Source organism: Eschscholzia californica, unplaced genomic scaffold, assembly GCF_041429995.1.
Source record: "Eschscholzia californica isolate CP2 unplaced genomic scaffold, dmEscCali1.0.p SCAF_1, whole genome shotgun sequence".
Classification (NCBI taxonomy): domain Eukaryota; kingdom Viridiplantae; phylum Streptophyta; class Magnoliopsida; order Ranunculales; family Papaveraceae; genus Eschscholzia; species Eschscholzia californica.
In genome coordinates this window covers 18,180,867-18,193,789 of record NW_028238198.1, presented here as the reverse complement: position 1 = coordinate 18,193,789, position 12,923 = coordinate 18,180,867, and positions in this window count along the sequence as shown.

Below are 12,923 nucleotides of genomic sequence, written 5' to 3'. Positions count from 1 at the left end.
CATACATATTCATATTTTCCAACTATCCTAGCCTCGCGCCATCATCGAAAAAGGGGGATTTCAATCTTAATTTTGTCTTACTTTATCTTCTTACTTTTATTATTTGTATCGCCATGTGTAGCTAGCTTTTGTAGTCGGATACTCGTGAAACATGTTTTGATGTGACAAAAGAGTTTTATTGCTTTTAATGATAAAATCTTCCGGGTTTTTAGACCGTTCATGGACTGGAATCAGAGTTAAACCACGAGTTCGTTGACCAATCCAAGTAAATGGGTGAAGTTAACTAACTTTTCATGCTTATAGATCATTAGTACTAGTCACTATCGATTTTGTGGATCGAAGTATCCCTCTCATTCGATTCTTGCTCGACTCTTCCCGAATCTCTCACCTTTAGTTTAGTTAGCCTTATTTGTTTATTTATTTGAAATCAATCCAAAAACCCAACTTATTATCTTTTCGTTTTTAGTCTGAGTTAGTGACTGACACTTAAACCGGTGGGTTAGACTTTTTCGGTATTCGTATTACCTTCCTATCTTCGTGGATCGATCCCGAGCTTACCGGGTTATTACTTGACGCCCGTATACTTGCGGGTGGAGACCTTTTAGGGTAACCTTCTAGACCCCATCAAAGAGTAACGAAAAGTTAAAGATAACGGAAGAAGGTGGTCATACGGGAATTATTACTAAAGTTAGGGGTTAGGCAGGAAGCTGGTCACAAAGTTAGGGGCTATTTGGGAAATAACCCTATTTAGTTATAGGAGGTTTTCGTAAGGACTAATCTGTAATAGGTTTTTCCCATATGCTCCCTGGTTTATGACCGGTTTCCTTCCTAACCACTTTTCTTTCGTAAAGTACCTAGATGAGCAAAAAAAAACACTTAACTTTTTCAAACAACTAAAGTTTACCATAATACTATAAGTAATTGTCATTATTGTTTCAAATAATATGGCTAATTATTTTTCAGGTCATTTTGGACCCTTCGATTATACCACCATCTCCTCACCTTCTGCATCCTCGTTACTTGTGGGTTTAATGCTCGTCGCATAACCTTTTTCCTAATTAATAATGGTCTTGAAATCGTGGAGAAAAAACTGAAGACAACCATGAGAACAGGTTCATCAGTAAAATTAGAGTACCTACAGAAACTCAAACGTTTGCAATTTAGCTCGGTGGAGAACACATTTGATTGTATGATTTCAACCATAAATCCATCCACTTACTATTCTAACTTCTTTCTTCTTAAATGGACGTCCTTGTAGCTTCTCCAACAATAGTCGTCAACAATCACCCTAGGTAAAAAATTTTCCTTACTCACATAGTTCGACTAAAATATCTTTGTTAGATTCTTATCTTCTCCTCAATTTCAAGTATTCTAAGATAGGGTTTACTGCGAATGTTGAAAACTGCTTCTTAGTTCCAACAATTATCGCTGTAAAGGAATTGTTCTTTGCTATTCCATATAAGATGGTCATTTGGTTAAATTAGTGAATACAATAATTTAAACACACCAAAATCATGACATTTTGATTCTTCTTATATTTACTTGGTATGTTTTGGATGTTTTTGTACTGAATGTGTTTCTTGATTAAATCACAATACAAGGAGGTCCATTGCTTTTGATTTATATTTATCTTGTTAATGGAATAGGATTTACTATGCTGCTTTGTCATGTTCCCTCTAATGGCTTAAATCCCATTACGCTAATGGAGTAAATTTTCCATCTCCCATTTAGAGATTCATCTATTTTATGTTCTAAAACTTTGCAAACTTGGGTGCAGGTATGTAGGTTTACTTTGATATTGAATAATGCAAGTTCCTTATTAGATGATATGGATACTGCCAATCTAGAACTGAATCTATTTTTGGGGAGCTTATAAGTTGGCCTATTGTTCCACTTTTCCAAATATATTGTGAAGTTTTCTATCGTTTGCTAACTTCTCTTGTATCAATGTTTATTTGTATCAATGTATATCGTCTTCATTTGAATGCTCTTATAGTAGTAGTGTTGTTCATAAAAATAGGCACGACGTTAGGTGTAGGAATGAAGGTAGAGTTTGATGTAGTTGTTGTCATTTCATTATATGCACAAGAGAGAATTGTTTCTTTTGTTTTTGGAACTACGTGTTCTTTCTGAAAAAGGTTCTAAGTACTTTGTCTTACCCTCTATGGCTTTTCATATTTTTCTCTTTATGTTGATGGCTGATAACAAAAACAAAAGTTATGAAAATTGGTCAAGTTTAAGATTGACAATGGTGAACAGAGGATAAAAATCCAGAGTATTTAGTGTTGAATCTCCAAAAACTTATGATGGTGAGAGGTGGTGTTAGCGGGAGTAAATTGAGCTATTGAAGCAGTCTTCCGGTGGAACTCCTTTTGTGAATGCTTTTAGATGTTTATGACCTTACCATTATTGTTGCTTCTGGTGTTTGTAGGGGATAGACATATGCTTTATGTTTTGGGCTCCCTGTTAGTCATCTCTTTCGAGGCAAAGCTAATTTTATCTTTTTTGATCATTTATTCGTACATGAAATTTAGTCGGAAATAGTAGTTACATATCTAATAATTGTAAGAAAAACAAAACCTTCCCTTTTGAAAATTGAAGATGTTCTCAACCACTTCATAACGTATGAAATCCATAAGGAAAACTTCCGTGCCGAAGGCACGGGTTGTGCCTAGTAAAATACAAGAGACACTACTTCGGCTGCATCTTTATTTAAACCATAGGAAGAAATTTGGTGGAAAGAGAACCTTAATGCATGTGTTCAAGTAAGATAAATTTTGATGTCTTTTTTAAGACAATTACGGTCTTACAGAGGTCGCCGCTATAGCTTTTGTTGTTCGTGACAATACAAGTGAGCGCATTGGAGGCAAATTCAACTTTCCTTGTACTCAATTAGTAGATGGAGGAAAGGCTTTGGCGGCTCTTACAACAGTATTTTGGGCCAAAGCTAATGGAATATGAAAGATTATTTTGGAAGGAAATTCGCATAGCATTAGTGATAAATAAGCTAAACAAGAAGCTGATTGGACATCTAAGCACGTCATTAGCAAAATCCTATACCAATGTGCTTATATTGAATTTTGAATTTATTTCATTTAGATTTGTGCGCGGATAAGAAAATGTTACCGCTAATATTCTATCCAAGTTTTCTAGACGATTAGGTCACTCTAGTGTTTGGCAAGTTATGATGCCTCTTTCTTGACAAAACTGTAATGGAGTTGAGGTCCTCATTGATATGAATAAATAAAACAGAAGACAAAAAATTAGGAACCGCAATCACTGAAATAGTGTTTAAATTTGATCTTATAATAAATTATATTGTTCTAGAGTAACATTATCAATTGCAATCACTGAAATAAATACCGACTCTAATTAAACTGAGAACGAATATTTATTTGTATGAGTCGGGTGGGTCATAGGTGGTGGCCTCATCACTTGAGAGTTGAGACTGACTACAAACGTGCCCTAATAAGGCCGGGTTTGTTTTTCTTCTTCTTTTCTCTCTCTTTGAGCAACCGATCACATAATATATCAAGCTCTTCTTTACTTATTGGGTTACCCGATTTATCACGCAACAAGTGGATCTCATCATCTTCAAATTCAAAAATAGTCTTCCGCCGCCTCCTCTTTCTCTCCTCCTTCTGGATGATGATGGGAGCACAAGAACAAGACTCTTCTACTACCTGTTTCTTTTTCGCTTTTTCTTCTTCTTTGTTCTTCAATTCCATGACTAACTAATGCCCGCTTCCTTTTTTTTAATTCTTCTCTTGTTTTACTCTGCCTTGTTTGTAGAAAGGATTGCTATTTAAAGGCTCTATTATTTGTAAGGTTACTTATTTTCAGACTCTATTCTGAGAAAGAAACCTACTACTAATTCTGGTAGGGTTTAAACTAGTAATATTAGTAGTATTCACGGAGAAGAATCTTTTAGGTGATGGGAACTTTATTCTTTTAGGGTCTAAATCTTTTTGGTTAGTTACTGTTTTTGCCCCCAATTTGTAACCAACTCCAATAATGTCTAGACTTTGACCTCTAAATTTTGACAAGTCTTCCTATTATACTTTCGTTGCACTTCTGAAACATGTTTTTTGGGCTTACCTCCTCGTCACTAATTGGTAATTGAGTTTACCCCCTCAATAATGGGTAATTGAACTTACCCCCTTGGACTTACTATTAGTGACAAAAACACAAAGACTATGTTTGTCGTACGTGAAATAATTGGCATTACCAAGAACAACTATTCTTTAATATGATTCATATTAGGGATTCTACCTCATTTTATTGTTTGATTTGGTCAGGAATATGATTACTAAAGATTAATTTTGTTTATGTATTATTTACTTTATGATTTTATTATCACATACCAAACATATCCTTAGTAGATTTCAGAAAAAAAAAAAAAAACTAAATTCAAGGGGGTAAGCTCAATTACCAATTACTAAAGGGGGTAAACTCAATTACCAATTGATTGTGAGGGGGTAAGCTAAAAAACACTTTTTTTTTTGTCAAATTCACTTCCACTTCACCTTCTTTAACCTAAAAAGTCACCAGAGTAAAGTTGCGACAGACGTCTTTTTCCAGCGACCTTGACTTTTTTTAACTCCTACCACCTCCATTACCACCTTATTTCCCTCTCTATCTATTTTATTTCTCTCTTTCTCTTATGTCTCTCTTTCCCTCTATTTTTCTTTGACCCTCTCTGTTCCCTCTGGATCTGAACCATTCACAAACCTTTTTTTTACACAGGTGTGGTATAAATGCAGTTTTCTTGCTAATTAATACTCACTTTCTTTTGTTTATCTAAGAAGAAAAAATCACTTACTGATATCAAAATTTGTCTTTCTGGTATTAGTTAACATGTCGAGACAGCTACCTTGAATCCCATTTTAGAAGATATCCGAGAGAAGGAGATTGAATGCATTTTAGAAGATAATCGAGATAGAGAGACGAAACTGGTTTTCTCAACCCAAACAGAAAGATCGGAGAGAGAGTCTAATTGAGAGAGAGAAAGCTCTCGGTCAATGATAGCAGGACAAGGAGAGAGCTGAATATTTTTGGAAGATTTGATTGAGAAGGAAAGAAATTAGAAAGATATAAAGGGTGATTCGAGTAAATATTTTAGAGGGGGAGAGACTGATTCTTCTTCTCTATATATGAATAACAGATTCAGAGCATAAGGACATCTCATCCTGGAGGGGGTCATCTCCTCTCTTAGCTCAATTGACAGAAACCATTATCATCTCCTCTCAATTGAGAGAGAGAGTGAGCTTGGCATATAACCGAACAAAGAGAAACAGGGAGTTAGAAACCATTATCATCTTCATCTTCTTCTTTTGTTCTCTTTTCTTTGTTATTCTTTTGTGAGAGAGAGAAAAACAGTATAGAGAGAGGGAGAAAGAGCTAATGTATTTTCATTTTTGCTTGTATAATCAATTCATCATCTTTGTTAAAAGTTTCTTCATTTATTTCATTTCTTTGTGAGAGAGAAAGGGAGTGAATAGAGAGTTGTGTTAATCAAGGAGAAGGATTTTGTTTTGAAATACCAGTAGAGAGAGAGAGAGAAAACAGTAGAGAGAGGAAGACGAGAAAATTCGTGAGAAACTTATTTTCCCACAGAGAAATCGTTTCCGAGAAGATGAGAAAATTAATTTCCTTAAGGGTATGTTTGTCTGGAAAACAGTAAAAACAAAAGGAAAACTGCTCCTTAGGGTGCGTTTGGCTGCCAGACGGGAAAATCAGAAGGAAACAATTTCCAGCGAGAGAAAAAAGTTATGTTTTCTTCCCTCTTTATCTCTTACTTTGTTTTCATTGATTCAATCTTGAATTCCATGATAACTATGATATCGGTATGTTTTGTATGTGAGTCAACAAATTCCTAGATCGAATAATTATATATTTTAAGTTTTTATTGGTTTTAATGAAGACATCTTCCGGACTTTAGACCATTCATGTGTTTAAAGCCCGAGTAATAAAAATAACTTGTTGACTCATAAGTTCACCTTTAGAGTTGTTCCGTGGATGAATTCAGAAATCCTAGGTTTTCTCCCCATTTGAGTTCATTTTCATTTCCGTTATTTTATTTTAATATTTTATTCATTTTAAAACCAATACCAAAGCATTTTAAAATCTTAATACTTCCTAATTTTAGAATAAGTTTAACTAATCTCTGAGGAACGAATCGGTCTTACCGGAAATTACAACTTGACACCCGTGCACTTGCGGGTGTAGACCTATTTAGGAAACTTTCTAGGCCCATCACCCACTATGTTCCTCACGATCTTGGGCGAAACCTGCAAGGAGCTTGGAAACCTCTTCGATGCTCAAGATAGTCAAATTGCCGTTGCAGTTAATAATTGAGTATTGAGTGAATCAGAGTTTATGGAGTTATGACTTACTCGTTGTTTGTCTGCTTTGAGATGATTTTTTTTATTATCTTTTATAGGCCTTTATAGTCGACTGCATCGAGTGGTTGAGACGAGGCAGCTTAGATCTACTGTGTTGTAGAGAAACTACTGTTTCAGAGTCGCATTGTACTAGGATACCTCTTTGAGATTATCCCGTGTATTAGATATTCAGAAGTTACCTTGTTAAAGGATATTTGATATTTAAGATAGATCGTGTTTCTGATCTTATGGATTTTGTGGGGAAAGTTTTCTCTCCGCGAAACTCTTTTAACCCAACTTCATTAAATACTTAAGATCCTTACTGACTGGGATCTTTGTTAGGGTTTCAAGATTAAATCGATAAAGGATTGAGGTATCGACTCCACTTAAGATCTTACCCTTCGCCCATGTTTTCAGTATTGAGGTATCAGTCCTAATTACGCGGACCCCCTAGTCTTATTTTAAATTCTAGGGTATACCTGGTTGTATTTGAGCCAAGACAGGGCTTAGGCGCGTAGGACGACCATACCGACCCCTCAGTTATGGGTTATAGCTAGTGACAAACCTCTTTCGGATTCAACCTCCCTGTTGACTTGATACGCGTTGACCCGCTGGGTTTTTGGTCTTTTCTTTGCTAATTAACTGAACCCAACGGATGACCATTTTTTGGATTATCAATAGTATCGTCACTCCTAATCGAAAATAGAGAAACTAAGAAGTTGAAGAAATTAATAGTCTTTCTTTGATTTTAAACGATAATTGTATTCAGACATTTGCATAATGATGCATAATTCATTTGAATAATATTATATTGAAGGTTTTGAAAATATTTTAACCAAGGATGCATGCGAAGGCTAGTTATACTTCTTATTTAACAAAATAATTCTGATGGTGTTGTACGTGTCGTTTCACATGTGAAAGGTCTGAATGCCTTGAATTCTTTGAAGAACGGGTTTCGTCTTTAGCCTTTTGATTTTTTGATGTTAGGTGGATGATCTTCTGATCACCCGTCTACTTGATTGGGTAATTTATTATGGTATCTCTCCTTGTTAGTCGTCGGACACGCGTTTGCTTTTTATAGGTTTGAAGCCTTAGCCGTTTCTTGTCACATATATTGCATGTCTGAATGGGTCAGGGATTTGTCATGATTTCCTTACGAGGGTTAATTACTTCACCGATTTCCAAAGCGTTCTCGTTTATTCCTTAACTCCAAATTACCAAAATACCCTCTGTGTATCTTTTTCTCATTTTTAACCGTTTCACCCATAACTCTGCAAAAAATACCTAATCAAGAAAACTAACCATTTTATTATAATAAAGACTCAAAACGGACTAACTCGGCTAAATTAAACGACTCAGATGAGACATTTTCATGACCCATCATAGAGCACGTGTGGCTTTTAAGTCTATCATATGCGGCCATAGCTTTGATACCAAATGAAGTTTGTGGTCAATTAAAGTTTGTGGTCATCCAACTCAAAACCAATTTGTAAAAAGTTGAGAGGGGTTAGATATTGTTTTGGTTGCTAGTTAGACCTTCTCCCATGTGAGACTATCCTCATATGATATCTATTATTTTGCTTTGTATAGATAGGGGATTTGCAGGTTTCTCATCTTCTTTCCTTTCCAAGATATTAATGGTGGCGTTCATTATCTTTCTTTTTTTGGGTTACTGAGTGTCTTAGTTTCATGGATAGATTAAATTAGTTAATGCGCAAAATTCACTCTCTATATCTCTAATAATTTTTATATTTATCAAGTCGTGTACTTGAATACCTTAGATCACTAAGAAAACAAAAATTGAATTCCACCAATTCTGCGTATTAATCTTAAATTTCCTGATTTTTTTTTTCTGGATCTCCCTCTCGCAATCTTCTCAGAGAAATTAAAAGAAATAGAAAATGCGAAAATGTTAGGGAAAAGAAGAGAGTAATAGTTAAGAGAAAAAATAATACTATAGTAAAAAAAGCGTGTACTAGTTAAGTCCTAAAGGAAGGGAAACAATAATTAAGAGAGAGAATAAGGGTAAAATTGGGAGACGAAATGCAAAGTTAACATCAACTAGCGGATATTTAGAAAGGGGGATCATCAAGGTACTTTACGAAAGGGGGTAATTTCTAGAAAGGTCAAGATAATATAGAAAATGAGTAGAATAACACAAAACATTTACAAATCATTATTCAGGTCAAAAAGTGTGCAAATACTAAAATACCCTTTTTTGTCATTATGTGTAACTAAATTCTTTAGCTCTATTTGATTTGTTTCCTGGTGGCTTTTAGTTTTTGGGTGGCGGCGCCACCGATTTAGGGTGGTTACTAGCAGTTTTTTTCGGTTACCTAGACGGTTAATTCTTCTCTCTTTTGGATATCTTTTGGTTGAGATTTAGTCTCTTTTCATCCTTTTTCTTCTCATCTTCTTCTCTTTATCTGGTTTCTATCTATTTTCTTTCTTATCATAATCTTTAAGTATGGATGCTACAAATTCTGATCTGCTGCAACAACTAGAGGAACTCACAACTACAGAACCATCAGTACAAACAGTAGAAGGATTCGAACATCTCAGTTTGGAATCTTCGGTGAATAAACATGGGGTTCTAAAGTTCTGCAGTGACAAGAGGATTGATACTAGTCAGGTCATGATTAGGCTGTCTCGAGTAATATATGGTCCTAACAAGTTTTCTCTCATAGAAATCAAAGAGAATCATTTCCTCATTCGCTTCTCTACGGGAACAGAACTCGAAATGGCTATGGTTCGATCTCCTTGGATCATAATGGATGAACTCATTATTTTACAAGAGTGCAATCCCCTTTTGGCTCCAATCGACCATACATTTGACAAAGTATGGTTCTGGATCCAAATGCATGGAATTCCTATTCGGCATTTGAACAACACTAATATCAATAGGGTGGCTTCGACTATAGGAAATTATGTACCAACTACTCCCGAAGACGCAGCAAAGTGGTCGTTATTTGGTCGAGTTCGTGTGGAAGTTAATGTCGCAGATATTCTGCCGAACAGGGTGAACCTGAAACTGTCTAATCATCAACTTATTTCGGTTGAATTACGGTTTGAACGATTACCCAAGTTTTGCAATCTTTGTGGTCGAATAGGCCATACTTTAACTTTCTGTCCTATTAATTTACTTATTGGGGATCTTCTAAAAATGAATTTGACCGAGTCTCAACGATCTAAACTTCAATCGACCTTGATCCCCAAATACCCGGACAACTTTAAAGTAATCATGTCGAATAGAGGACAAGGAAAAGAATTAGAGTCTTTTCCAGGGACTAACATTTCTGGTAGTGATGGTATATTAGGATCCAGCCCAATAGGAGAATCTATAGGAGTGTCTCTGAATAATAATTTTGGAGATATCTTGGATCGTTTGAATTCGGTCAAGAGAGCACGTACTATTGGTCAGAACATTCCTTTTAATTTTCTTTTAAGTCATCTTCAATCAGGTACTAATAATGTGCATGGGACATCTAATGGGGAGAATCTAGAGGAAGGAGGCAGAATTCACAAGAGAATGGCGAGGGAGACAGTCAACTAACAAAGCAGTTGAAAAGGTTTCGGCTACCTTAAAGCCGATGGAAGAATGAGTATCCTTGCTTGGAATTGTCGGGGAATTGGGAACAACCCAACAAGGAATGCTCTTTATCAGTTCCTGAGGGCCACTAGGCCTGACTTAGTTTTTATTTCCGAGACTAAATTACCGTATTTATGTAATTTTTCTTTTCTTCATAATTTAGGATATAATAATTGCCACCAAGTTCTTTCCCAGGGAAGAAGTGGTGGTCTTGTTCTTCTTTGGACTAATAATATTAATATTAATATTAATTATTCGAATTGCAATTTAATTCATGCAACTATTCATGATAATAATCATCTTTTCAATTGGGATTTATTTTCTATCTATGGTCCACCTCGCATACAAGATAGACGTAACTTCTGGACTAACTTTTTGTCAACTTTATCTTCAGTTAATAACCCAGTTTGCTGTATCGGGGATATGAATGCAATTGGACATAATTCAGAAAAGCGAGGAGGATCGCAGAGTTCTCCTTTCATGAACCACTTCCAATCCTTCATCCAACAGAGTGGGTTGATAGATCTCGGGTTCAATGGTCCTGCATTCACTTGGACAAATAATAGAGATCGACACCATCTAACCTAAGAACGACTAGATAGAGCAATGGCATCATCGGATTGGCTTTTAACTTATCCGGATTCTGGAGTTTTTCATCTCCCTCGGTATGTAAGTGATCATGCTCCAATTCTTCTCAAGCTTAAAGTATAGGGTCAAATATTACCGACCATCCAAAGGTTTGAAAATTTTTGGACCAAACATGAAGAGTACCTTGAGACTTTTTCCAACAGTTGAGATTCGGCTATAGGCTCCTTTTATGATAAGGCTCAATTGGTTAAGTCATCTTTATTACTTTGGAGTAAAAGGTCTTTTAATATCCTCCGAGATAGACTTATAGCTTTACGAAAGAGACTTCTTGATATCCAATCATTACAGCCAACGAGTTTATCTATGATAATAGAAAGCTCAATACAAGAGGAGATTATTCATTTGGAAGAAGTCGAAAGAATAAAATGTGAACAACGCTCTCGTCAGAAATGGGCAAATAACGGCGATAGGAATACAAGGGCATTTCACGCTTCTATGTCAATTAGAAAACAAAAGAATAGAATTCATCAATTGCGTACTCAGTCAGGTGATGTTACATCTAAAGAAAGTGAAATTGCTAATGATCTAATTAGTTTCTTTCAGAATCTGTTTACAGCTGAACCGGTAATTCAACCGCCGATGGAAATTCTCAGTGCTTATAAAGTGGTATCGCAGGAAGACTTACGCGCCATCTCCGAAATCCCAACAGCCGAGGAAATTAAAGAAGTAGTCATGAATATGGGTACTAATAAAAGTCCTGGTCCAGACGGACTACCATGCGAATACTTTCAGCTCAATTGGGACAAAATAAGTAGTGAACTTATCAACTATATTCAGAATATATTTCGATCAGGTGATATAAATTCTTCACTTAATTTTACTACTTTGGCCTTAATTCCAAATGTCAAGATTCCTAGTTGCGCGTCTGACTTCAGACCAATATCACTTTGCAATTCCATCTACAAATTCATCACTAAGATTATAGCTAATCGTATTAAGCCTTTTCTCGAAGATAACATTTTGTGGACCCAAAACGCTTTTGTGCCTAACAGGCAGATTTTAGACAATATTGTTATCACCCAAGAGGTCTTACACTCAATGCATAGCTCTAAGTCTAAAAGTGGTGGATTTTCCCTAAAAATGGACATGGCTAAGGCCTATGACCGAGTAAGCTGGCAGTATTTGGAATTGGTTCTTCGAGCCATGGGACTTCATGGTCCCTTTCTACAACTTATCCTTCAATGTATTACCACCCCCACTTTTAGTATTCAGATTAATGGTCATTTATATGGGAGTTTTAAGGGTTCTAGAGGTTTGAGGCAAGGGTGCCCCCTATCACCCTACCTCTTCATCCTCACCTCTCAAGCCCTTTCTCTTCTTATTCACCATTATGAAACTAAATGTTTGTTTACAGGTTACAAGATTAACCCCTCCAGCCCCTCTATATCTCATCTTTTATTTGCAGATGATCTTATTATATTCGGAAAAGCATCACAAGCGAATCTAACTGCAATTCTTGAGTTTATGTCTATGTATTCGAATTTTTCAGGACAGTCGGTAAACTTCGATAAACCCTCCATCTACTTCAGCTCAGGAGTTCCAACTGCAATGAAAGAAACTTATATTAATACTCTTCAAGCTCCTATAATGACTACCCAATCGAAATATCTAGGGACACTTCTCTTAAAGCCGGGCAACCGTATAAAGAGCTTTGAGTGGTTACAGGAGAAATTCAAAAAAACTCTCTCGGGTTGGAAACAGAGATTGGTCTCACAAGCAAGGCGTACTGTTCTTATAAAGTCAGTTCTTAGTCCTTTATGTGTGTATCCATTCAGCTACCAAATGATTCCTAAAGGAGTCATTAATACACTAGAAAAGGAAGAGAGATCATTTTGCTGGGGACATGGAACTCATGAAAGAAAACTACATTTTATCAATTGGGATATTATTTGTAGTTCTAAAAAGTATGGTGGGTTAGGTATTCGTTCTCTCAATGAAGTTAATGAATCGTTGATAGCAAAAATGGCATGGAGGTTCTTAACAAATAAACAGGAAATTTGGGTTAAGCTTCTAAGCTCAAAATACTTAAAACATGGAGATTTCTGGACTGTAGACAAGAATTTACCTGCTTCTCCATTTTGGAGATCACTACTGCAAGTCAGAGAGACTATGAACAACAATACAATATGGATGATAGGTGATGGAACGGATACAAGGATAATGAAAGATAAATGGATACCTGAAATCACAGATCACATTCCAACATTAATTCAGGATTTACCACAGAATATTATTTGGGTCGCGGATTTGATAGACCATCAGACAAATTCATGGAAAATATCTTTACTCCAACAATATTTTAC